Source organism: Tursiops truncatus, chromosome Y, assembly GCF_011762595.2.
Source record: "Tursiops truncatus isolate mTurTru1 chromosome Y, mTurTru1.mat.Y, whole genome shotgun sequence".
Lineage (NCBI taxonomy): Eukaryota > Metazoa > Chordata > Mammalia > Artiodactyla > Delphinidae > Tursiops > Tursiops truncatus.
In genome coordinates, this window is record NC_133428.1 from 5,101,336 (window position 1) to 5,129,153 (window position 27,818).

A 27,818-nucleotide genomic window follows, 5' to 3' on the forward strand; every position below is an offset into this window, starting at 1 on the left:
TTTATTTTTAAATCTCACAACAAATACTGGTGACAGGTCTTATCTCCATTTTATAGAGGAAGAGGGAACGTTTTGAAAAAGCGTAATTAATGTACTCCAGAACCAACGGCAGAGCTGCCGTTTACATGTTAGTCCTCACGCATAGCTGTGTACTGTGGTCTCCCCCGTGCACCAGTGTCTCTCCATGCACTCATGCACACGCCACATACATTTACACACACACACACACACACACACACACACACACACACACATACACAACCATTGGCTCCTTTTGTTTCTTTGGACACAGAAATGAGCTATTCCCAGTGTGCAAAGTAGGAACGGTTAAGTGGGAAACTTAACTTCCTGCTTAAGTTTCAGTCTCTCCCAAGGGTTTTTATTTATTTAAAAAAATTTTTTTGTCTGCATTGCTCAGCTTGCGGGATCTTGGTTTCCTGACCACGGATGGAACCCGAGCCTTGGCAGTGAAAGCCCAGAATCCTAACCTCTGGGCCACCAGGGAACTCCCCTCCCAAGGGCTTTTAAAAAGAATAAGAAGTAAAGAGATTGAGACAAAGCTGAAGGGAGATCTCCCCGTAGCATCTTAGGGTGTGAGGTGATCTTGCACGGAAGGGTCAGTCTGGGAAGAATGGAAGCACCCATGTTTTGTTTCGTTGTTTTTTTTAAGGTTTAACTTTATTTATTTATGTTTGGCTGCGTTGGGTCTTCGTTGCTGCGCGCAGGCTTTCTCTAGTTGCGGCGAGCGGGGGCTACTCTTCGTTGTGGTGCGCGGGCCTCTCATTGCGGTGGCTTCTCTTGTTGTGGAGCACGGGCTCTAGGCACGCGGGCTTCAGTAGTTGTGGCGTGCGGGCTCAGTAGTTGTGGCTCGTGGGCTCAGTAGTTGTGGCTCATGGGCTCTAGAGCGCAGGCTCAGTAGTTGTGGCACGCGGGCTCAGTAGTTGTGGCTCGTGGGCTCAGTAGTTGTGGCTCGCGGGCGCTAGAGCGCAGGCTCAGTAGTTGTGGCGCACGGGCTTAGTTGCTCCGTGGCATGTGGGATCTTCCCCGACCAGGTCTCGAACCCGTGTCCCCCGCATCGGCACGCAGACTCTCAACCACTGCGCCACCAGGCAAGTCCCGTGACTTGTCATTTGATGCTGCTTCACCCATGACTGCCAACCGGACGCCCAGGCATCGGTAGACGTCAATGAAATAGATTGAAATGCGTGAATTGTCATCCATAGACAGCGTGCAGAGTAGATGCTGGAGGCCCCAGAGCTCCCTGAAGCTGCATCCCAAGACTTAGCAAATGCTCTCACATCCTGTTTTCACAAACCACAGAGGAGCCAGTGTAATTTCCACCCAGTAGAGATAGTGCCGCTTAGATCAGCTGCAGGCAAGGCGCAGCCTCCCACTCCAGCTTCTACAAGAGTTGGCTGGGAGGACAGTTAAATGGTCCCAACCCACTGATGGATATTCAAAATGAAATTATCCTTTCTTCCGCTTGTCCGTTGCTCCCCAGATGTGTCCTTTTGTCATTCACGGAGTCGTGAGCCATGGTCAAGTGGAAATTTATGGGTTTTTTTAATTTTTAAAAAATTTTTAGCGGGATGTATTTGTTTTACAATGTTGTATTCGTTTCCGGTGTACAGTAAAATAATTCACTTATACACATATGTATTACACATCTTCTTTTTTTACGTTCTCTTCTTCTTTACACTGTGTCTTTTTAGGTCTTCTGCCCGTGTTTGGATTGGGTGGTTTGTTTTTTTGATATTGAGCTGCATGAGCTCTTTGTATATTTTGGAGATTAACCCCTTATCAGTTGCTTCATTTGCAAATAACTGACACACACACACGACTACATATAAAATAGATAACTAATGAGAGCCTGCTATAGAGCACAGGGAGCTCTACTCAGTGCTCTGTAATGACCTATACGGGAAAAGGATCTGAAAAAGAATGAATATATGTGTACGTATAACTGATTCACTTTGCTGTACCCCCTGAAACTAACACAACATTGTAAATCAACTGTACTCCCATGAAAATTAACTTGAAAAGTCCATTTAAACTATATTCTGAAGCACAGGAAACCCCATCCCCATGAAAAAAAAAATGATACTGGTGAGGTCTGAGCTCTTACCCGTAGGGGAATATGGAGGAGAGGAAATTATCCAAAATGATGATTGATGAAGCACCGTGCGAGAGGTACGGAGAGCAGAAGAGGATACGGTGTTGTGGAGATCAGAGAGGAATGGTTTCTGGGGAGAAACAGCAGTGAACAGCTCCAAGAAGATGGGTTCTTGAAAATGGGTTCTTGGGTTGGAAAGGAGGTCGTGCCGTATTTCCCGGGGCAGCATCACAGCAGTGGTGGGTTGGGCTGAGCAGTCAACGTAACGGGAGAGAAATGAGAGTGTGGTCCATGTTCGAGAACATTCGGTGGGGACAGGAAGGGGAAAGATGGGGACAGTAGCTTCAGGGAAGGAGGAGGGAGGTCTCGGGAATGTCTGAGGATGCCTGCCAGTTCTTTTTTCCTTTGAAAAATGCCCAGCCCCATCTGACATCTGGCATTTCTGTCGCGTTTGTGGAAGCAAAGGAGAAGAAAGGGCGGAAGAGAATGTCAGGGAGATGCCTCACGCAGAGAGGAGTGGGTGGACAGCCGTGGTGGGAGAGGCAGGAGATGTCTGCGGTCAAGACGTGAATTATGAAGGGGCCAGATGGGGAGACTGGAAAGAGTGAAGAGGATGGAGTTTGGGAGGGACAACTGGACACTCACGCTGGAGATGCCGCTTCTCGTGAAGATATGCCACCAGTGCTGCATCTAAGATGGACGGAGTGCGCCTTGAGTGAAGCTGATGCCGTAAAGATGACAACGTCCCCGAAAGCTGTCCCCATTCTTATTAGCATTTCTTCACGTCCCTTGATAGAATGACAGGACATTCTCATTGATGGCTTTTTACCCTCTTCCATGCATTTCCCTTGGTGTGAAACGCAATGCTGAGTAAGCTGTACGGCTTCTTCTCTTTTCTTTCTTTTTTCTTTTTTTTTTTTTTAACTTCACAGAACTCCCGATGTCCCATCTTTCTACAGGCATCAGATTGATGTCATCTAAACCTCGGCATATGCTTTTCGTTAATGATGGAAAGTTTCTTTCTCATCACCAAAGGAGTTTATGAGAGGCCTAAGGGTATAAGTGAAACACTTTATTACTAAAAAAAAAAAAGAAAAGAAAAGAAAATTACCTGTGTCTTTGGGAAAATTATCTGGAGATATGAAAACATATAGGAAAGTTAATAAAAAGGAATTCTGCACTGTTTCCATCACATGTTCCATCCTCTGTAATGTAATGTCTTTTGTCAAGTTACGAGAGCAAAGCGTATGACGCTTAATCACAGCATCTTGAATTCATGTGGAGAGGCTGCACATGTGTCCAAATGTGCTAGATGGACAGATTCTGGAAGTTCCAGATGTGAAAATTAAAAAGAAAAGAAAATACAGTTCATCCCCCGAAGTTCTGTCAGAATCCCTTAGGACTGGTTCATATTTCTTACTCTAGTAGGAATGTTTACTAACACTACTACGGGAGAAATACTACTCTGGGAGAAGCTAGTTATCTCGAAGGCATCTCCGCCGCCATGTTTCAGTGGCCGTGAAAGATTTTCTCTTCTTTCTGGGAGAGTTGATATTTGCTTGGCTTTTCTGACCAACTAACATTTTGGACCCATGCGCTTGTCCCAAGGTCCCTTGCATCTTGCCTTCCAGGAGAGAGCAGAGCGGAACAGAAACGGAAGAGGGTGGATGCGCCCGGGCTCAGGATAACGGAGGGGAATCGTCCACTGTGAAAGATAACTTCATTTTCTCTTGGAGAGGCACCACGAATGGGGGAAACGGTGGCTGGGCATCTGGCCCCAGTTTGTCCCTCTAACCTCTTGGGACCTCTCTGAGATATCTATAAACTCTGAAAGGGAAAACTCCCAAGGTTCGTTTTCATTCTAGCAAACACTGCTTGTTTCCCTTCCAGCAAAGAAATGGCATTCACCGGGTGGTCACGATGCATCCGCATTCCCACTCTTCCAGAGTAATCATTAAAAAAAAAATCACCCCTCAAAGTTGTGACAGCTTCTTCCTGTCATAGCCTGAATCAGTGTCTGCAGAGACAGCAGGTCTCTGTCTCTAGAACTGGGGAACGTGACCTGATTTGGAGAAGTCGTCTTTGCAGACTGTCACCTTCAGAACTCAGCCTTGTCTGAAAATCCATCCAGTCAAGGTTAGATTTTTTTTTTTGCTTTTATTTATTTAATATTTAATTTTTTTATTGAGATATAGTTGATTTACAGTATTATATTCGTTTCGGGTGTACAGTGCAGTCACTATTTTAAAGGTTTGTAGTTATAGAATATTGGCTTTATTCCCCACGTTCTACAATATATCCTCATGGCTTATCTGTTTTACACATAGTAGTTTCTACCTCTTAATCCCCTACCCCTCTATGGCCCCTCCTCCCATTCTCTCTCTGCACTGGGAACCACTAGTTTGTTCTCCGTATCTGTGAGTCTGCTTCTGTTTTGTTATAGTCATTCATTTGTTTTATTTTCTTTTTAGATTCCACATATAAGTGGTAACATGGAATATTTGTCTTTCTGTGTCTGAGTTATTTCACCTAGTATGATCATCTCTGGGTCCATCCATGTTGCTGCAAATGGCATGATTTCATTCCTTTTCATGACTGAGTAATATTCCATTGTATACAGGTACCACATCTTCTTTATCCGTTCCTCTGTCGATGGACCCTTAGCTTGCTTCCACACCTTGGCTACTGTAAATAGCACTGCTGTGAACATGGGGGTGCATGGATCTTTTTGAATTAGTGTTTTCATTTTCTTCAGATACACAGCAGGTTTGAAAAGGGGGGATGAAGGTCCACAGCAGAACATGAAGAGGGAAATCCTTTCCTAACACGTGCTAGGGGTAGAGCCGTGAAGTTGTCCCTGGGATTCCCGAATCCTGAGCACCCAGGCCATGCTTGCCCATCCGGACCCCCGCCCTGCCTGGCCCCTGCCTCGGAACCAGGAAGCTCTAAAAAGCCTGAGAGATCGAGGCAGGTCACCAGCAGAAACTGGAAACAAGTGCTCCGTCTTTAGATGTAGGTCACTGCTTCTCCCCGTGGTGGAAAGCACGCACCGTTCATCATCCATCTGGCGTATCAGTTGAGCAATGCCTGGCAGCTGACCACAGCCTCCGCCAAAGCTGTCAGCCGTGGGGGAGGTCAGCCTCGAAAATAATTCTCCAAACACGTTGGACCTCCCGATGCTTTCAGTGTGGAAAGCTAGAGTTCATTTATTAACAGCGTACGTGCATGTCTCCTGAGGAGCAAATGAGAAGAACGTGGTCATCTGCTCTAGGCAAGCGCGACACAAAAGGAGGTGGAAAGAAGTCCCCTCTCGCAGAGAGGCTGTGGGTTCCTTGCAAAGGTGTTGTTACTATTTATGGGGAAGGTCATCAGTTTTTCTGAAGTGAGTGTGCTAGCAAACCGAGAATGTTAAAGGAAGAAGGGTTTTTAAATTTGATATATGACACTTACATGTAGAAATTGCAATTTTTCTTTAATTAACTGATTTATTTATTTTTGGCTGCATTGGGTCTTCGTTGCTGTGCGCGGGCTTTCTCTAGTTGCAGCGAGTGGGGGCTACTCTTCGTTGCGGTGTGCAGGCTTCTCATTGCGGTGGCATCTTTTGTTGCGGAGCACAGGCTGTAGGCACGCGGGCTTCAGTAGTTGTGGCGCACGGACTCAGTAGTTGTAGCTCACGGGCTCTAGAGCGCAGGCTCAGTAGTTGTGGCTCACGGGCTCAGTAGTTGTGGCTCGCGGGCCTAGTTGCTGCGCGGCATGTGGGATCTTCCCGGACCAGGGCTCGAACCCGTGTCCCCTGCGTTGGCAGGCAGATTCTTAAGCACTGTGCCACCAGGGAAGCCCAGAAATTGCAATTTTTAACTCACGTGAAATGGCTATTCTCTAATTGCTGGGTTACTCTACATGAGACATTCAACTGCATGGGTGTGGGTATGAGCATAAATGCATGTAACATGCAACACATATTATTGTAGCTCTCTGTCATCTACCAGTGTTTCATATCTATCAATCGTCTATCTACTGTCATCTATCAAATCTATCAATCTTTCCTCTATCCATATCTATGTATCTGTTATCTATCTATCCATCCACCCATCATTTATCTGTTCTATCATCTATCTACCATCTATCGAATCTATAAATCCTTCATCTGTTCATATCTATCTCTCCACCTATCACCTGTCATTTATCTGATATATCTTTCTTTCCATCCATCCATCCATGTATCTATGTATCTATCTATCCATCCATCCTCTATTTGTCTGTCTGTCTCTCTCTCCATCCATCCTTCTATCTGTTTATCTATCCATCCATCCATGTATCTATCTATGTATCTACCCATCCATCCTTCTGTATGTCTGATTGTCTGTCTGTCTGTCTACCTATCTATCCATCCATCCTCTATATGTCTGTGTCTGTCTGTCTACCTATGTATCCATCCATCCTTCTATATGTCTGTCTATCTACCTACCTATCTCTCTGTCCACCCTTCTATATGTCTGTCTATCTATCTGTCTATCTCCCATCTCCCCAGTAAATCGTTCACACATGATACCCTCAGTGATTCTGCCATTGTTCTCATTCTTCAGGTGAAAACGCACCTGATGCAGTCACCATCTACCTGAGGAAGGGGACACAGCCATAGGAGATGGAGCTGAGACGTGGCCTCACCTACCCTTTTCATTCAAGGTGTGTGATTCACAATCACACTTACATTTGACCTGCTCCAGGGTCATGGTGACCCGTATTCATTTGTGTACACAGCTGTGTTCAGTTTTGTTATTGTTCTGTAGAATACCTTGCAGTAATTCAGTCAGCATTACAAATACCCACTGGGTATTTCATTTTATTCCACCTTACTGTTACTGTTCAGAGTCCCTGGAATACATCTTTGAACCCAGTTTTTTCAGTGTGTGAAAGAGGTCTCTCTGACAGGGGACAGACGGTGAATTTCACTTGTGTGAGCTTCTCAATCACAAGGATTCCAAGGGAGTGGGAATTTACAATACAGTCGGCTTCTAGAGAAGCCCATGGGAGCCCATATCAGTGCCCTGCTACCTTGGACCAGCGCTTACGGTCATGGCTAAATTGGGTTCTTTGTTTTACTGTTGATGTAATAATCAGTTACTATCTGATTACTATTAAGCTCTTGGACCTATTCCGGATGTAGTTTAAACACATCTCACTTAATGTTCTCACCCCGCCCCCAGGAGACCGGACTCAAAGGGATCCGTTTTACCGTGGGAAGCAGCCCAGGCACCAGAGCCCTGTTTCCATGGCAGGTAGAGGTAAGTAAGGAAATGCCACACAGCGGTTCTCATTGCTTCAAATTATCTTTGCATGAAAGACGTCTTGATACTTCACAAAGAGAGTGCCTTGCTCAAATCCAGATGTTTTATGGGAGAGTGATGGAAATATTTGTATGGCTGAATTCTAAGTCTGAATTTGAAGCATTTCCTTCGCTCAAATGTTTGAGGACTTTTTAAATTTTAACTTTATTATTTTATTGAACTGTAGTTAATGTACAATATTATATAAGTCACAGGTTGTACAATGTAGTCATTCACCATTTTTCAAAGTTATACTCCATTTATAGTTATTGTAGAATGGTGGGTATATTCCCTGTGCCGTACAATATATCCCTGTAGCTTATTTTCTACATCATAGTTTGTTCCTCTTAATCCCCTCCCCCTATCCTGCCCCTCCCCCGCTTCCTTCTCCCCACTTGGAACCACTAGTTTATTCTCTGTATCTGTGAGTCTGCTTCTGTTTCTGTTTTATTCCCTAATACTAGTTGTATTTTTTAGATTCCACATATAAGTGATATCATACAGTATTTGTCTCTGTCTGTCTTATTTCACTTAGCATGATGTGGAGAGAACTTTCATTTATAGGGACGATATCAGCTGTACTGAGGGACGCTCACCACCCAGTCTGCCATGAGCCCCCATGACAGATGTATAACCATCCTGTTTCCATGGCCAGTTATTAGGCCAATTGTGCATCAGCCCTTACCCAGGCACAGAAAATGTGGATTTTTCCATGCCTTTGCCAGACGATACGACGTTAAAAGCCATTCATTTGGGTCAAGCAACCACCTGAAAGATGCGATGTTTGGGGAGGTTGGCTTGAAGGACCATGGCTCGTAGATAGCGTAGCTGTTACTTTCAACTCACCCTGGACCACCCCAAAGCTGAGTTCTTAGACCACTGCTGTTGTAGTTCTCCACAGAATTGCTACCTCTGCACAGCACTTTGTTAGTACGCACTGGGTGTTAAAATGAAAATATTTGTAGCAGAGTGCATTTCCAAATTATGTCACTGTGTTCCCTGTGGGGGAACTATTGAAAACATTTTGGGGATTAATGCCTCAGAGATATGACTGGAACAGATTTTCTTCCCAGGGAGAATTGTTGGGAAATGGTTATTCACAGAACAGAAGAGGTATCACTTTTTCCTTTGGCTGTCAAGAAGCTCAGAACTCAATTATTTTTAAAAATCTTGTCATTGTGGTGGACAGGGACCTAAAGACATTGCAGGTGAAGGGGTTGAGGGAAGAGTACTTTTTAAAATATTCTGTCTTCTGAGGGACAGGGATAAATTGGGAGATTGGGATTGACACATACACACTACTATATACAAAATAGACAACCAATAAGGACCTACTGTAGAGCACAGGGAACTCTACTCAGTACTCTGTAATGACCTATATGGGGAAAGACTCTGGAAAAGAAAAGATACATGTGTACGTATAAGTGATCCACTTTGCGGTACACCTGAAACTGACAGAACATTGTAAATCAACTGCACGCCAACAAACCGCTTAAAAATAAATAAATACATACTCTGCCTTCTAAAATCTTTGTGATGGTCAGATTCAATTTATATTTGTTTGGAGAATTGCAGACATATACAAAAGCAGGGAGAAGAGTCTATTGTATCCCTCGTATACCCATTGCACTGAGCGATTACCACCCCCTGGGTAATCTTGCTGAACCTATAGCCGCACCCACTCCCCTCCTTGGACCTCCAGACTCTCCTTGAGGCTAGTCACAGGCGTCAGACAATTGCATTCAGTTATTTAATGTTATCTCATTTTGTCCTGCATATTCTTAAGCAATAGACACAGTACATGTAAGGCATGTGGTGGGGAGGCAGGCAGACACGTGCATATTTGCACAAACTCACGTGTTTTTCCCATGAGTCACTCAACTTCTGCAGCCGTGCTTGGGTTTGCACTCACTCTCAGCCTTGGAAACTGGCCCGAGACCACCCCTTGCTGGTGAGAGGGTGTCCGGTTGCCAGGTCTGTATGGTGTTGATGGCTCTTACCCGAAATTGTTCCTTGCCTTGGACCCCAATGGCATCTTCCAGAGTGGAAAGATGCAATATAAAAATAAAAGTATATCTCCCGTTGGAGGAAACCAATAATTCTTTTCTTCCCTCACCCTCTCGTATCTGGAGTCACTACCAAGGACTGCATTTACCAAGCAGACGATGCTGTCATCCTCGGGATTCTGGGAGGAGAACCCATCCTATCCTAGCATGAGATGACACTGCACGTGTGCCACCTGCTAAGATCAAGAGGTGACGTGAGTCCAGTGCTTCTCAGTACTTCTCCCCTCGTCTGGGAGCCGAGAAGCCCAAAAGCCAGAGAGACGACACTTGCTCTCCAGCTTTTCTTTTCTTCAAAACGCCATGACTGCTTCCATGATCCCGCCTGCCTTCATCCTTTCAGCTCGCTTCTCGGAGTCGTTTCCACATAAACCACCACCTAATGCACTATGAAATCACCCACGACGCCGTCCTCTGGAATGCGCTTCGGGGTAACAGCTGCCGTTGGGTTTCTGCTCTTGCAAAACTGGTACTTATGGTAATCCATTTAGCAATTCTGATTATCTCAGTTTGTGGGAGCTTGGCAAGGAGCTGACATGGCCTGGCTGCTTTGCAGAAGGAAAGATAATGGACTGAGTTTTCCAGAAGGAGATGACTCAGCGCCTTGAAAGCTGTGCGGAGCAGGGCTGTGCGGGGCTCGTTAGAGGGGAAATGGGATCTCTTTCGGGACACACCCATTACTGGCGACAGCTGGGGCTGTCAAGGGCGGCATGGGCCTTACAGACAACGTGTCCTCAAAGGTGGAAAACCCTCAGAAAAGCATCGGGAGATGATGTCTGCGGAATCTTCCATAGGAGACTTCTGCAGAATAAGGTGTCATCCCATCACAGCGACGGCACAGCTAATGGTTTCTTAAGGTTTTTGCTTGGCTTCTCCTCAAAGAGGTAGAGCGCGACTTGGCACCCGTGGTCTGTGCAGAGCCAGGGAGGAACTACTGGGGGCTTTCTCGGCCCTACACGTCGTCTCGACTACTCAGCTCGGCCTTGCAACGGGTACACAGATACCCGCGGTGCCTGAACGTATGCTCCTGGTTGTGTTCCAATAAAGCTTTATTGATTTGAACGTCACATAATTTTCAAGTCTCACAGACTATTGACTTTTTTCATTTCTTTTGACTTTTTCCCCCAACCATTTAAAAAGTACATACTTATTCTTAGCTCGTCCACAGAAACAGGCAGCTGGCACGATCTGCCGGGTTATTTGTTGGGTTATTAATCTACGGGTTATTGTTCTCCATCTGCTAGTATAGATGACCTGTTTTAGCATTCTGCAGGGAAACAGAACCCATCGGATATCTATCTACATGTATATATGTATATCTATATCACCTGTCTATCTAGTCTGTATGTCTGTCTATCATCTATCCATCTCAGTCTATCTAATATCTATCTAATCCAATCCTCTGTCAATCACCTGTTGACCTATCTATCTGTCATCTATCTGCTTATCATGGATCCTATCTAGCTAGCCAGCTATCCATCTATCTATCTATTTAGCTATGGACCTCTATCTCTGTCTATTATCTATCAATATCTATTCATCTGTGTATGTCTGTATCTATCATCTCTCTACTTATCTATTATCTATGTATCTATCTATCTACAGAGAGAGAGAGAGAATTGTTTACGAGTAATTGGCTCCCGTGATAATGGAGACCCAGAAGTCCCACCGTCTGCCATCTACAAGCTGGAAACCCCTTCCTACCTGCTCACCTGCAGAAGAGAGAACTGAAAGTGACTGATCCGTGTCCCAGGATACTTCGCAGCTGGGGTTGTCCCCTGCGCCAGATTCCTCCAGGTGCGTCCAGCGTCATTGCAGGAGTCCCAGAGATGCGCTAGAAAGGCTCGCCGTGAAGTACACATCTCCTGGCTAGCACCGTGCGGTGGGGTCCTCCGGAGATGCTGGGGCAGGGTCCGCTCTCCAGCCTTGGTGTCGCGGAGACTGCAGAGGGGTGACAGTGTGCTGCTTCCACGCAGAGGTCCGAGGGGCTCTGGGTGGAGCCTGGTGCTGTCGTTCCTGTCTGTGGGCCATCCAGCCTGGTCCTCCAGTACCCCAGACGTTGTTCTAAAAGCAGAACCTTTGAAACTCTAAGTGCCTCTGTGTGTGGAGGCTGATAGATTTAGGGAGGTGAAGAGGTTTGAGAAGCTGGTGGCTAACGGTGGTGCCGTTAATACAATGAATCACAAGGCAATTCGCCCATTCAGTCTGCTTCCGCTGCTAGTGCAGCTACTGTGGTCCATGGCCTTGCGGACAAGGAAGGGGGCAGATGGAGAAAACACATGCTGACTCTGCCCTCGTAATGTCCAAACAAGGACTTGCTTTTAACTGTCTGCAACTGGACTTAATTAGAACGTTAGATTGGTGAGCTGAAATCACCTGCTGGAGTTGGGTCAGACCATCAGACATGCCTGTGTAAGTGGCTTTGTTTAAATACAGCCTGCGATGGATAATTTTATCTGTCGACTTGGCCGGGCCACAGGGACCAGTCAAACGGTTTAGATGTTTCTGGGAAGATATTTTATACCTGGAATGAACCTGTGCATCAGTAGCCTTTGAGTAAAGCAGATGACCTGCTGTAACGTGGGTGGGCCTTATCTAATCAGGTGAAGAACATAAGAGAAAAAGGAATTTGAGGTCCTCCAGAGAAGAAGGAATTCTGCCTGAGTTTCCAGCTTGCTGCCCTGATGACACTTGGACGTACGACTGAAACATCAACTCTTACTGAATTTGCAGGCTGCTGGCCTGCCCTGGGGATTTTGGACTTGCCAGCCCTAAAATCATGTGAGCCAATTCCTTAAAATAACGTCTGTCCCTCTCCTGATAGATAGATAGATAGATAGATAGATAGATAGATAGATAGATAGATAGATAGATAGATAGAAGTGATGGATGGATGGGTGGATAGTTAGATAGATAGATAGATAGATAGATAGATAGATAGATAGAAGTGATGGATGGATGGGTGGATAGTTAGATAGATAGATAGATAGGTAGATAGAAGTGATGGATGGATGGATAGATAGATAGATAGATAGATGTGACGGATGTACCCAGTGGTACATTTGTAAAATTCAAATAGGTGTATGAACCCATTGACACGTTATCACCCCAAGTCTGTAGTTTACATTAGGGTTCACTCCTGGTCTTGTACATTCTGTGGCTTTGGGCAAGTGTATAATGACACGTATCCATCATTTTATCATCATACAGAGAAGTTTCACTGCCCTAAAAAATCTTCTGTGCTCTGTCTGTTCATTTCCCTTTTTCCCCTAGACCCTGGCAACCACTGATCTTTTTTTCTGTCTCCATATTTTGTCTCTTTTTTTTTATCATGTCATAGAGCTGGAATCACACAGTAGGTAGTCTTTTCAGATTAGCTTCTTTCGTTTAGTCATATGCGTTTAAGTTTCCTTTCCCAGGTACTTTTTTTTTCTTTTCTGTACTTATTTTTTTAATATTTATTTTTTTATTGGGGTACAGTTGCTTTACAATGTTGTGCTCGCTCCTGCTGCACAGCAAAGTGGCCCCACTGTAGGTATGTATACACGTGTCCCCTCCCTTTTGGATTTCCCTCCCATCCAGGTCACCACAGAGGACCGAGTAGAGTTCCCTGTGCTGTACAGCAGGTTCTCGCTAGATATGTATTTCATACCCAGCGGCGTATATAGAGTTCAGAAAAAAAATTGTCTATGTACCTATTTATAGTAATATCTATAAGCCTTTCAGGATCCATCAGGGGGATTTCTCTTTCCCCAGCATCACCTCCCCCTCTGCTGTCATCAACTGACAATCACTTTTCTGGTTGTATTCCTCACCAGTCATTTATTCCAGATGTGGCAGCTGGGCAGGCATGCACGTGGACCACTATCTCTGCACAGTTGTCATCCGTAAACACTCACTTCATTCTACAACCATTTCTTAATGTCTAGCCTCTTCACAGAACACATAGGAGTGAGGACTCACCCGATTTACCATTTTGGAAATGGTCTATAAATGTTAGAATGTGTCCTGCCGACATCCATCCTGCTATGCGCAGCTCACAAAAACCCATCCCCTCTTCCAGGATCCTGCCCTAGACTCGCCCCGCCGGCATACATCGCTTCTCTGGGCCTCCACGGTACCCAGGGGGACCCGCCCCCAACCCCCAATGGACTGAAGCGATGCCCACGGGCAATGAGCCAACCCAGCGAGGCATGAGGAAGATTGGAACCATCTGGAGAGGAAATCGCCATGAGTCTCTCTCTCTTGTGTTTTTTTTTTTTTTAATTTTTATGGGAGTAGAGTTGCTTTACCATACTGTGTTAGTTTCTGCTGTACAGCAAAGTGAATCAGCTCTACGTACACGTATATCCCCTCTTTTTTGGGTCCCCTTCCCATTTAAGTCACCACACAGCGGTGAGTAGAGTTCCCTGTGCTACACAGTAGGTTCTCATTCGTGATCTATTTTATACATAGTGCCAATGGCGGATATATGGGAGGTTGGGGTTGACATATATACTCTGTGATTCTCTCTAAATAGCCTGGGTTCGGAAGAAATGGAAGCTTGGCTAGCGGGTGGCAGGACCCCCGTGGTAGCATGGCCGTGGGGTATGCAGACTGGACAGCCAACACCTGTAGGCATCTGATGACACCTACAGCGGATACATCAAACAGGGTGGGTTGTCCACGGCTTAGACGGCTCCTTCTACCAGAAGCTCCCAGGCGTGTCTGATTGGAGCTGAATCATGACAAGCCAGAGTTGAACTTGCTGGGATAAGAGCCTGTTGCCAGACATCACTGTCTCTGTGGAGATTTAGGGGAGCAGCAGGGACCACCCTCCTTGGCCACTAGTTCTGGCATCATGGAACCCACCTTGTCTTCTGAGAACAGATGGGCTGCATGGGGAACAGGTGAACCACTGAGAAATGCATGAAAGATTCTCACAGCCGTTGACAAAGGATAAATCCAGGACGAACATGGTGGTCGACCTCTCTCTAAAAGAGAACGCCCGACCTGGGCACATTACCTTATTTGTGGTATTTTCCACCTTCTGATCATTTAGAGCAGCTCGGGGATAGGACGGCTTTGTTCTAATCATTTGAGAACTTGGGCTTACACTCTCCACCCCCCGACCCCGTTCCAAAAAAAAAAAATCCTCCAAATCTCTTCTTACCCTCCAGTTTTCCCCTTCTGAGAATGGTCCCACTGTAGTTGAACCTTGAACCACGTGGAGGTTCAGAGCACCAAAAATTCGAGTATAACTTAGAGTCAGCACTCAGTGTCCATGGTTCCTCCATATACGAGGGTTCATCTAACTTTGGATCGTGTGGTACTGTCGTACCTACTTAGTGGAAAAAATGTGCTTAGAAGTGGACCCACGCCGTTCAAACCTGTGTTGCTCAAGGGTCAACTGTATATGTGCATAATTATTCAAGTCAAAATCTGGAAGTGGGTGCTTATTGATTCCTTTCTTTCTGTCCTGGTCCGAATAATGGTAAACCTTAGAGAATCTACCAACAAAGCAATACCCAGCCCAGCCACTTCTCCCCAAACCCACTGTGACACTTGGGTTTCTCCCTCCTGGTGCTGAATCCGCTGGTCATGCTGGATCCAAGGTGTTAATGCACGTCAGACTTTTAGTCTGATGTTGGCACGCAGTAGGTGCTACAGCATTGTTGTCCATGATTATTCTGAGAGTAATTGCCCACCCTACCTCCCAGTTATTCTTCCATTGAATGGTTTTCCTCCAAATTGCTACCGACATAAAAGCAACCTGGCCTTTATAGTGATCAAACATCATGTATTAAAGGCCTTTCTGGGCAGAAGGATAATTCCATGTCAGGTGCAGTCAAGTTCAACCGTGTGTGACTATGAAAACTGTGATAAGGTGGGTGGTGGAATTTTTATAGGAGATGCTTGTGCCTTAGGTATCAGATACACGCCGTCATGGGAGAAGGCTCGGCAAGGGTTCATCTGAAAGGACCACGCTGCGATGTGTTTGTTTTCATTAACAGTGTGCTTGGTGTTGGAAATCTGTAGCATATGGGTGCTCGCTTAAACCAGTTATTCACTGGGTGTCATTTTCTTATAGAAACAATACTAAGCGTCTCCCCATTCTATGTTAGGTACCACGTGGTGCTATACAGTGCAAAAATTGTGCAGCCTGTTTGGCTTTCATTTTAGAAACAAAATGAGGAATAGCTTGATTATCTTGAGCACTGACCAGCTGAATTTGAAGGAGTCGCAGGTGGAGGCGTGGGTGGTGTCATTGTCATTGGGTGATGGGAGGACACCACCGTGCTTTGTTTGGGACAGATTCGGGAAAGAGAAGAAAAATGGGATATCTGTGTGAAACAGCTCTAACGTGGTGTTCTCAGACTTTAACGTGCTCGCATGTGAGTCTGATGTGGTAGGTCCGAGGCGAGACTTGAGAGCATCCATTCATGGCTGGCGCCCAGGTGATGCAGATGCCGGTGGCCCACGTGTTGAGCGGGAAGGGTCTAGAGACGTATCCCAGTGGCCCAACATAGTAGCCAGTAGTCATCCCTGCCTAACTAAATGTAAATGATTTAAAATAAAAGACAACTTCAAACCTTACTTCCTTGGTCATACGAGCCACGTTTCAAGCAAGTGCTGGGTAGCCGCCATGTTGGATGACACAGCGTAGAACGTTATTCCAGCACTGCAGAAACTTCTGCAGGACTGTGTTCGTCTAGAGGCCGGCTGTCACCCAGGAACATCTAGTTACAATAAGGCTAATGGGTTTTTAACCTTTGGAAATTTTTTTGGATTTGAAGATTCGAAGGGGCATGAGTGAATACCCACATAAAATTCTGTATAGCAGCGTAAAGCCCTTCCTAATCAGGGCACAAATATACGTCCCTCAGAACATGGGGCTCCCTAGATATTCTAAAAAGCCCTGATATTGAAGAGCTAAATCCTGAAAAATGTCCCAAATGTCTAAATATGTCTGTTACACATACTCCTGTACCCCCCATGCAGGGTAGCTGTAGAAGTCTACAGCTATTTATTTACACGTATCTGCATAGTCTCATCTTTTCTTACAATTATTTTACATTCTCTAGGTGAGCGAAAGACAAGAAGATTCGGGCTTCCCGGAAGCGGAATCACGCAGGTGAGTAAACAGCTGAAAAGTCAACCAATCGTGTTTGAAAATGAGAAACTCACGCTGGCTGCGCTGTCACTGGAGATGCGGGAGGCTGATCCCGTTGAGACGTCGGGGGCTGTGTTGCTGAGAGTAACGCGAACTGCCTTGACAAAGACCTCGGAGAATTTCGTAGACTTAACGCAGCCACAGTTTGTTTATTTTAAAGGACTCGTCCTTTGCAGGTGTTCCTACTTGAGGCGATTTCTTCCCAGCGATGAGTGAGAGATCCAGGTTCCTGGCCAAACTGGTCCTCTGCCATCATCAACACCTGCCTCCCAAGGTACCCCAGTTTTCATTTGTTGGTTGGTTGCTGTTGGTGTTTTTTGTTGCCGTCGCTTCAGTGCCGCACGGCTGGAAGAGAGAAAACACGTACATGCTTACCCATGGGAGGTTTCCATGGTGCACATCCTTCTACTCACATTCCTTTAGCCAGAACTCAACCACACAGACACATCAAACGCTGAGACCAGCTGGGAGGCGATGCCAAGCTGAGAAGAGGGATAATTTGGTTTGGGATCAGTTAGTAGCCTCTGCCCATGGATAAAACCCTCTGTTGATGCGTACGCAAGCAGTGACAAGACTCATCCCTTGCTGCCGGGACTGTACGTTGGTACAATCGCTTTGGAAGTCCATTTAGCGCCATCTTGAAAAGCTGAGGGTGACTCAGAAGTTCCCCTCATTGGTAGAAACTCTAGAGAATGTCTTGCATGTGTGTCCGTGTATAAGCATGCTCTCGGGAGTAACGCCTCTCCTACCGCAACCTGCAGGCGACCCACGTGTCTGCTGGCAGGAGAGCCGATGTATAGAGTGTGAAGTGATCGACACTGGAATATTGTACAAAAGTGAAGCAAGTTGACTGAATACATAGGCAACGTCCTCATGCATTTTAGAAATGCACAGTTGAGAGAAAAGAGTACAGGAGACCAGACAGTGTGCTATCAGTGAATAAAGAAAGCAGAGTGGAATACTAATATGTTGTTGAGAAATACAGGGACCTTCGGCAAAGGCATTACTATCTTCTTATTGCGCATAAAATTTGGGAAAATACTTAACTCTGGGGGGAGTGGTTCTCGAGGAGCATTGAAAGGAAAGGGGATCCCAGAGAGTAATAACGATTCGGAAGTGTTCCCGATGTTTGAAGCGGCTGGTGGATCCATGCTTGTTTTGTTCATTCCTTTGTCTATTCGTTACCTTCACATCACTGCATATCTTCTTTTGAAGATCGCCAACAGTTCACACAAGAAATAAGTTCGTTTTAGGTGCAATAAACTAGTTTTAGCCAGTCCTGGGTGGCTTCCCACCCCCTGGTTAATTCCCCATCGTTGAAAGGATCTTTTTGATTCACAGGTAGCTTCTCTACAACCGTCTTCTGCTGTCACCATCATTTGCGGGGCTTATTGATCAAGAGGTGGTGACCCAACCCAAACTAGGTCCATACGATTGATCCCGGAGGGAGGAAGCTCCTGGAACCCTTTCAGATTCAGGGCAGAAAACAAGCAGACTTGGCTGTTTTGTCTTTAGTTTGTAGAGGATCTTTTCTGGAAGGTTCCAGTCTTTTTCATCCATGGCTGTTCTGCAGGGTTGTGATTTTGGTGTGTCCGTGAGGCGAGGTGACCTCGGGGTCTTTGCTCCGCCGTCTTTGCTGCTTGGCCCCCGACTGGGCTGTTTGGAGCCTGAACTCAATGCGTCTGCTTCCCATCGCTACGTCCTGCCACCCCGAGTCTCCTTGCCTCTCTCTTGAGGAGACTAAGGGTGTTCGAATAGATGACTTGGGAAAGACCCTGATACAGGGTGCCTTAGAAGCTTGTTCAGTTCCCAAAGATCAGTCCCTTACTGAGAGAGTTGCCCAGGAAGCCTGCAAGTCCCGGCGCCCTGTGTCACCTCTGTCTCTGTCCGTGGCCCCATATCAGCAGCTATGTGTGTCTCCCCTGCACTGCAGGACCCATTGCCACATCTGCACCGTGGATGTTACCCTGCCCTGAATCTCATTTACAGCATCCCTCTGCGGCTTTCTGCCCTGAGAAATGCTCCCCTAACATCTCCCCCTGAGACACACATGCCTCTGCTTTTGGAATCAGCCCCAGAGATTCACCCCCTCCCTCCCTACTACTTCCCCAGCATCCCCGCAACAGAGCCAGGCACACTCCCTAGATGGTCTCTTTGCACTGTCTGTCATTTCATGATAGCCCTGGTCTCACTTCCCTACTCATCCCCCGTTTGCCCTGTGGTCTCTGAGCGATGTGAAGGTAGGGGGTGCAGCTTCTCATTTTTATCAGTCCTGCCCCAGCACCGTGCCTGCCCTCCGCCAATTACCACTGAGCATTTTCAAGAAATACCAAGGCATGAGAAGTGCAGCTCAGTGATGAACTGTGGATGCCGGTGCCTCAGTGAGCTCAAGGGTCCATGTCTTAGGTGGGATCCCCCAGAAAGCAGGGAGAAAGCAATGAGGCTGCGCTGGTCCAAGCAAGTGGCAGAGAGGGAACAGGGGCCGGGGCAGGGAAGCAGGGAGAGACAGCGCAAGGCGGGGTTACCGCTTCTGGGTATGAGCCAGGCTGACTGCTCCATCTTAGGCACCCTCTTCCCAGTGGACAGAAGGAACTGACCCTCAAACAGAGGGAGGGAGAAGAAATTACCGGCTGGTAGATGCCTGTCTGCCGTTGTTCACAGACTCCAGCCTTCCACGTGGGGTCTTAGCCTGCCCGTGCTTTTAGGTTGTAATATATCAGCTGGAAATGGAAATGAATATATGTTTGCATCTGTATACACATATAGATCTATGTGTGTGAATTTGTGAATATATATGTATATTCCCCAGAGAACATATATTATATTCAATATTAGATTTAAGATGGACATATTATATATGATAATATATAAGGCATATATATGTAATATATATAACATATATTATATGTGTCTATATATAAGTAGATATATTAACATACATAAAATAATATTATATATAATATTAATATTGCATATTTGATACATATATGTATAGCCCATTTGGGCTGTTATAACAAAGTACCACAGACTGGGTGGTTTAGAAACAACAGACATTTATTCTTCCAGTTCTGGAGGGTGGGATTTCAAGATCTGCTGGCAGATCTGGTGTCTACTGAGAGCCTGATTCCTGGTTCGTAGACGGACATCTTCTTGCTGTGTCCTCACACGGAGGAAGGGGTGAGAGAGCTCTCTGGGGTCTCTTATAAGGACACTAATCCCATCCACGGGGGCACCGCTCTCCTAACCTCATCACCTCTTCATACCATCACCTTGGGGGTTAGGGCTCCAACATACGGAGTTTGGAGAACAGAAACATGCAGACCCTAGTGATGTATATATAAGGAGATTTGCTGTAGGGAAGAGGCTCCTGCAGTTATGGAAACTGAGAAGCCACAAGATCTATAGTCAGCAAGGTGCAGGCTCAGAAGGGTTGATAGTGTCAACTCCACTCTGGGTCTGAATGCGGAAGACAGATGTCCCTGTTTGAAGACAGTTAGACAGAGAGAAGTTCCTTCCTTTCTGTGGGAGAGTAGATCCTTTTGTTCTGCTCAGGCCTTCAGTCGACTGGATGAGGCCCACCCACATGGTGAAGGGCAGCCTGCTTTATTCTGTCTCCTGATTCAAATGTTCACCTCATCCAACAAGGTCCTACTGTATATAGCCTGGGGAACTATATTCAGTATCTTGTAATAAACCATAATGGAAAAGAATCTGAAAAGGAACATATATATATATATGTGTGTAACTGGATCACTTCTCTTTACACCTAAAACTAACACAACGTGGTAAATCAAAGGTACTTCAGTTTTTAAAAAATGTTAATCTCATCAAGAAACGCCCTCCCAGACACACCCAGAATCATGTCTCACCAAATATCTGGGCCCTTTGTGGCTCAGTCAAGACACTTAAAATTAACCGTCATAATGTCTGTGTGTGTGTGTGTGTGTGTGTGTGTGTGTGTGTGTGTGTGTGTGTGTGTGTGTGTGTGTGTGTGTGTGTGTGCATCTTAGGATGCATTCAGCACTGGGCCGAATGAAGGATGGAATTTTCGCTGGAACATATGGGCGCTGTAACAGTATTCTAAAGTCATTCTGAAACATCATTTGCAACGTCCAAATACAAATTAAGGGAAGGATCTGAAAAAGTAAAAGAGGGAACGTAGCCAGTTGGCCAGGCACACAGCTTTCAGACAGCTGTGATGCCACATAAAAATTCCAGTAACTCCAGAACGTTTCCATGTGTTCTGAGCTCCCCACTGCAGAGGAGAAGACACCCATCCGGTCACCCTGTTACGGTCATGGCATTTGAAGGAACTGGCTGCTGGCAGCCCTGCAGCTATGAGGTCTGCAGGGTGTTTCTTTCTCCCTTACATTCCTCTCTAGAAAATCTGTGTTCCCAGTTCATTTAAAGAATGCAGGGCATTATTTCATGCTTTGTTACGGAGGAGTAATGTTCCGCTGTATCTATAGACCACATCTTCTTTATCCATTCATACATGGATGGACACTTGGGTTGCTTCGCAGCCATAAAAAAGAGTGAAATCATGCCATTTGCAGCCACATGGGTGGACCTAGAGATGATCAGACTCAGTGAAGTGAGTCAGAGAAAGACAAATGTCATATGATATCACTTATGTGTGGAATCTAAAAAAGTAATACAAAGCAACTTACTTACAAAACCGAAACAGACTCACAGACGTAGAAAACAAACTTAGAGTTACCAAAGGGGACAGTGGGGGGACAGATAAATTAGCAGTATGGGATTAAGCAGATACAAACCACTATACGTAAAATAAACAACAAGGACCTACTATAGCACAGGGAACTATAGTCAATATTTGTAATAACCTATAATGGAAGAGAGTATGAAAAAGAGTAGATATATGTTATATATAGGAATATATATGTAAGAATATATATTATATATAAGAATATATATATGTTTTTTATATATATATATATATATAAATGAATCACTTTGCCGTACACCTGAAACTAACACAACATTGTAAATCGACTCTACTCAATTAAAAAATAAAATAAGAAAAAACATTGCAGGGCAGGTTCAAACTCAGTTTAATTTTAAAATGACAAAGGCAACCACCCTGGGACGAAAGTGAATTCCTCACTTCTTTCCTCTGCATCAGAAACAAAACTTCCAGTCTCACAATCTGGTGCCACGACCTAAATGTGGAGAAGGATGTGGTCTCATTTTGTTTCATGAAGCAGCTGTTGGAACCGTCCCTCGCATCCCAGGCTTATTACGCTTTACCCAGAAGTTCTTTTCACTTTGGAAGGCGGACGGTGTGTAATTGTGTATAAAGTAATAAAAACGACCAGATAACCTGTTTTTGCAGAAGATGCCAGAAGTAGTCAGTTCAGACAAAAGGCGCACATGCCCGAGAATCTTTAAGCAATATATAAGAGAACGCAAATACTGCGACAGTCTGTCAAGCTATGCCTTAGGACTGTCTCTATTTATGCGAAGCTAGCTTCGCCTTGACAAATATTTCAAACCGCGGCAGACACTGTGTCTGGTGGGGTCTCCCAGGCATCTTGTCAGCCAGAATTCCACGCAGCAGGCATACAGGGACTGCCTCATTGTCTGGAAACCCTAAGGAGGCCTATTTACCCTTGATAAATGCCTAATTAGAGCTGATGTAATGTTATCCTTGTAAGCAATTCTGTAGTAAGGTAGACCACTGGATGAATCACCACAGTTGTCTCACCTCTCCTGTGAGGCAGCCAACATTTAACATCTCTTTATGGCATTTCATACTTAAAACTTGGCAGTGAAGATTCAGGACCGGAGTGAAATTTTTAAACAAAGTGTGAGGCATACCATTTAGGCTTTTTCTTGACCACTAACTAGACTTCGGGATAATGAGCTAGATTCTCTCATCCTACAAGACCTTTTGGTAGCCAGTCCAGTTCTGAGGAAGAATTGGCCCCAGTGTTTCAGAAGATGGTCACTCATTAATCCATTAATATTGATGAGTATTCATATGTTAGTCTCCGTGGGCAAGACCTTTCCTAACAGAGGTCACTGCTTGAATTTGATGACACTCTGCGTTTTCTAAACTAACATTTTCCGTGAGGAATCTCAGTGCATATCGGTGTTGCCAAGATAGCAGAACATCATGGCGGATGGCATGGGGCAGGGCTGGCCCAAGGAGGTTATGAGCCATTTAACAGGCATTTGTGTGTAAGGGTCTGAGCATCTGTTGGATCATTTGTGTACTTTCTGCTTCATCTTCCACTCTCTCGGATGGAAAGAAGTGTTGCCAAGTGACACGGAGAAAGCCAGTGAGCATTTCTGGTTTTCATTTCTCCATAGTCCTTTTTATACGGGTTCTCCCTGTCCCCTTGCAGTGCACTGTATGTGCCTTTTTTTTTTTTTAACAGAGTGCCCTGAGCTGAAAGGATTTCTTTCCTCCAAACTACATGGGAAACCTCTTCTTCAAGATAAGAATGAAGCCTATTTACCTTGTGTGGATAAACCCACATGCAGTACTGGTCCTCTTTCAGCCGCTCAGTGAATGTTTGTCTAATACAAAGCCGTGAAATTCCTAGGAAACGCGGGCGAGTGAGTCACAGGGGATACGTGTTTTTGACATCTACTGTCGTAGTTTCTGAAACATAAAGAGATTCTGCAGTGCCTACATTTTCCCCAATTTCAGCCACGGCAGCTGCACCCTAGCTTCCCACAGATAAGAAAAAGGGGAGAAGACAGTCAGGTCCTTGAATATCTCGATCTGAATATGTAGCCTGTCCTCACAGCCTTGCTACCCAAGACGTCAGTAGATGGTTTGATTTCCGTTCCGTGCGGGTCAGGAGCTTCTCCAGGAACAATAGGGAGCTACTGCTTCCAAAACCCAGAGGCAGAGAGACAGCGACCCTTCCAGCAAAGACGAGGGCTTTACACACAGAGAAGTATTTGTATGGGGGGCAAAGAAGAGTGTGGCTCCAAAGAGGCCTTTGCAAACACGCGTGTGCAAAATGAAATCTCTCGGAAGGGCCATCTGTGAATATCAAGGGAACAGTAGCACTGGATTTTCAGCGTTTTCTAATTCAGGCGTATGCTCCTCGTGCGACTCAGAATTTAGAATCCATTCTCGTTCCTGAGCATAACTGACGTCGCTTTGATCTTCATATATTTGTCACGGAAGCCAAGAACCTCCTAGGATACCCCCCTTCCTCTTCACGTTGGGATTATCCACTACAAATCTCAAAAGTTATATCAGCAAGGGAGCTCTCGGTCACTTCCCGTTATACCTCCTCCATCAGTCTTGGTTCCACGGCCAAGAGCAAAACCCATGGTCCGTTCCTGACATCTGTCCTCCCCTCCACGTCCCCTAGAACAGCATCCAGTTCATAGGATGGTGTTTCTGCCTCCAGAGCCTATCCCGAACCGGTCCCTTTCCTTCATCTCTAAGAGAGCTGCTCCTTAAATCCATCCCCCTCTCTTACCTGCACGCCTGCGATAGCCCCACGGCTGAGCGTCTGCATACACCGTCACCCCACATAGTCTTTTCTGCGCCCCAGCCGAAGGATGTTCAGAAGCGTAAACCTTCCACCATCTTCCTTACCTAAAACTGTCCGCTGACTTCCCGTCACACGGAGGACGACATTCACACTCCTTCACATACAGTACCTGGCCATGCATTTTTTGGACCCATCTGTCTCTCCAACCTGTTTTCCCATCTCTCTTCCCTACACCCCCTCCTCTTCCCTTGTCTGGGTGGAATGAGGTCACTTAAAAGACAGGTGCTGCAATGTGATCAGCACAGCTACCTCATAAGTCTGTGCACAAGCTACGTTGTCAATAACCTATTGACCGTTGATAAATGCAAGTTCATTGCCGTTTTTATATTATTTTTACTGAACGATAGTTGATTTATAATATTGGAATAGTTTCAGGTGTACAACAAAGTGATTCAGTTATATATATATATTCAGTTATAGATAGATGGATAGATATTCTTTTCCATTATAGGTGACAACAAGATACTGAACAGAGTTTCTTGTGCTCTACAGTAAATCCTTGTTGTATATCTGTTTTGTACATAGGAGTTTGTATCTGCTAACCCCAAACTCCTAGTTGATGCTTCCCCTCCCTTTCCCCTTTGGTAACCATAAGTTTACTTTCTGCGTCTGTGAGTCTGTTTCCGTTTTGTAAATAAATTCATGTGTATTATTTTTTTAGATTCCACATACAAGTGATACCCTAGGATAGTTGTCTCTGTCTGTCTGACTTCACTCAGTCTGATCGTCTCTAGGTCCATCCATGTTGCTGCAAATGGCAGTATTTTATTCTTTTTTACGGCTGAGAAGCAACCTAAGTGTCCATCAGTAGATGAGTGGGAAAAGAAGATGTGGTGTGTGTGTGTATATATATACGGCAATATCCCTCAGCCGTTGTTAATCGGTAGTTTCTGTAGATATGCTGCCCGTCCAGAGATCTCCTTTCACTGCAGTCAATAAACATGGAAGGATTTAAACTGTTTGACGTGGAGCTTGTCTTGGGGCCACCCTGGCGCCAGGGAGAAGGGAAACAGCTATAAAACCCAGAGACATAAATCGCTCTTTGGATATTCTTAACTTGCAGGGTTAGTGAAAACTGACAAGGTATGAATATGAATAATGCAAAGATGGTTGCACTTAAGCCGACCTTTTCTCTGTATGGGGGGAAGAGTCTTTTAAACTTCTTTCAGAGTGAATGTGTGCACAGGCCGAGACCCAAGACCCGTCAACACCGTTGTGATGTTTGCCCGGATCTCATTTGGAAATGCAATAAAATATTTGGGGAGAGGCTTTCCTTGAAACCTATAGTTGAGAAGTAACGGTCCCCTCCGGTCCCTCTGGGCTGGGGTTTGGCACACAGGTTTTCCAATGCAAAAGAAACATTTATTTTTCTGTGGAAGGATGAAAAGGAGAAACTCGAGGCCCCCATCATCTGTTTAAGGAAAGAGAAGGAGCCTTGAATAGGGTGACCAGCTTCTCCCCGAATTTATGTTCCTGTTGGATCTCTGAATGTGATTGTCTTTGGAAAGAGGGTCTTTGCAGGTGTAACTAATTACGATGAGGTCATCCTGCAGCAGGCCGAACAGGAAATCCCATCAGGGTGTCCTTAAAAACGAGGACGGCTCAGAGAATGGGGTGTAACTCTGGAAACAGAGATGGGAGTGATGTGTCTACAAACCGAAGAACACCAAGCATTACCGACAGCCGCCGTCAGCTGCTGAGGGATGGTGGGTGGAGCAGATTCTCCCCAGGAGCCTCTAGGAGAAACCAGGCCTGCTGACACCTTGGTCTCAGACTTCTGACCTCCAGAGCTGGAAGAGAGTAACTTCTCACTGTCTTGCCAACCCAATTTATGGTATTTCATTATGGCAGCCATAGGAAAGTAATACGCCAAGCTTTGTTGACAACCTGGGTTCTGGAGAGAGTATAAGCTTTCGATGTTTGACAGCCTTTCCGACACATTTTGTACTGGAGCCTCCCAAGGGGAGTTCGTAGGTGTCACAAAGAGTGTGAGAAGCACCCCCAAATCACAGCTGCTCCAGGATTGCAATCCTTGGAACGAGTCTGGAGTTGCTTTCTCTAAATGACCCCTGCACATTCCTCTGAGCCTCATGCTTCCACGTCCATGGTAATCATAAGCTCAGAAAGAAAGCTAAACATCCCTCCAGAGCCTCTCCGTACCGTACAGTTGCACAAACTCCAAAGCATGTAAACAAGAGGCTCAGCGTCCTCAAGTTTGCCGCCAAGTGTCAGAGATAAATCATCCGTCTTCGGAGCCCACATGCAATCATCAGCAAATTAAACTTTATCTTTCACATCCTGTGTGGCCAAATGCTTTTTTTGTTTTTGGGGTTTTTTTGGTAGCAATTAAAGATGCGTTCCCCCAGTGACCGTTCTCGGGAGGAGACCTCAAGGACGCTTTCCAGACCGAGAGCAGAGGATACCACTTCATGCTTTTGAGGGAGAGGAGCTCTGCTGGAACAGGGCATCCTTTGTGACGTGGCCAGGAGGGATTTCAACGTGTAGATTAATGGACCTTCTGCAGAAAGAGATCACTGTGGTGTGTCATTGTTTTCTTGTTTTTAACTGAAGTACAGTTGATTTGCAGTGTTTCAGGTGTACAGCAAAGTGATTCAGTTTCACATATATATATATTTTCAGATTCTTTTCGATTTTAGGTTATTAAAAGATACTGAATAGAGTTCCCTGTGTTATACAGTAGGTCCTTGTTATTTATCTGTTTTATATATAGTCGTGTGTATATGTTAATCCCAAACTCCTAATTTATCCCTCCCTTTCCCCTTTGGTAACCGTAAGTTTTTTTTTTTTTTTTCTGTCTGTCAGTCTATTTCTGTTTTGTAAATGAATTCATTTGTTTCATTTTCTTAGATTCCACATATAAGCAACATCATATGGTATTTGTCTTTGACTTACTTCACTCATATGATCATCTCCAGGTCTGTCCATGTTGCTGCAAATGGCATTGTTTCATTCTTTTTTATGGCTAAGTAGTATTCCACTGTATATATGCACCGCATCTTCTTTATCCATTCCTCTGTTGTTGGACACTTAAGTGGCTTCTGTGTCTTGGCTATTGTGAATAGTGCTGCTGTGAGCATTGGGGTGCACGGATCTTTTTGAATTATGCTTTTGTCTGGACATATGCCCAGGAGTGGGATTGCTGGATCATATGGTAGCTCTATACTGATTTTGTTAAGGAACCTCCATACTGTTCTCATAGTGGCTGCACCGGTTCGCATTCCCGCCAACAGTGTAGGAGGATGAGGAAATCGTATTTTTAAAGAGACAAAGAGCCTAAGACTATCTTCATGTCCTGGATTAGATTGTTCAAAACGTCCCGTGAAGTGTAAACTCAGAAACCACAACCTGCCTTCATTTTCACTTTTGCAGATGTAAGGGGAAGTAGGAAGACCATTGAAGTAACAGTATCTGTATCCATGCGGTAAAAAAAAAAAAAGAAATCAACCTTTCATAGAATGTGACTGTGGTTTTGCTCTTGTGAAACGTCTTTGGACTTTTGTGACAGCCAAGCTCCAAGGCCTGGCTGCAGGCGTGTCCCCTTGGTCATTTACGTGGACAAAGGCAGGGACCAGGTCCGTAAAGCTGTAACCTGACATC

At 45.3% G+C, this 27,818-nt stretch overlaps 1 long non-coding RNA gene across 1 annotated transcript in view; it reads left to right on the top strand.

Annotated features, from left to right (window-relative positions):
* The first annotated feature begins 11,314 nt into the window (after positions 1 to 11,314).
* The window catches only part of LOC117310557 (uncharacterized), a 39,227-nt gene continuing 22,723 nt past the window's right edge, over positions 11,315 to 27,818 (top strand). The window contains exons 1-3 of the long non-coding RNA XR_004524708.2: positions 11,315 to 12,284; positions 13,567 to 16,617; positions 16,833 to 16,930. This is a non-coding gene — a long non-coding RNA (uncharacterized lncRNA). The remainder of the gene's footprint in view (positions 12,285 to 13,566; positions 16,618 to 16,832; positions 16,931 to 27,818) is intronic.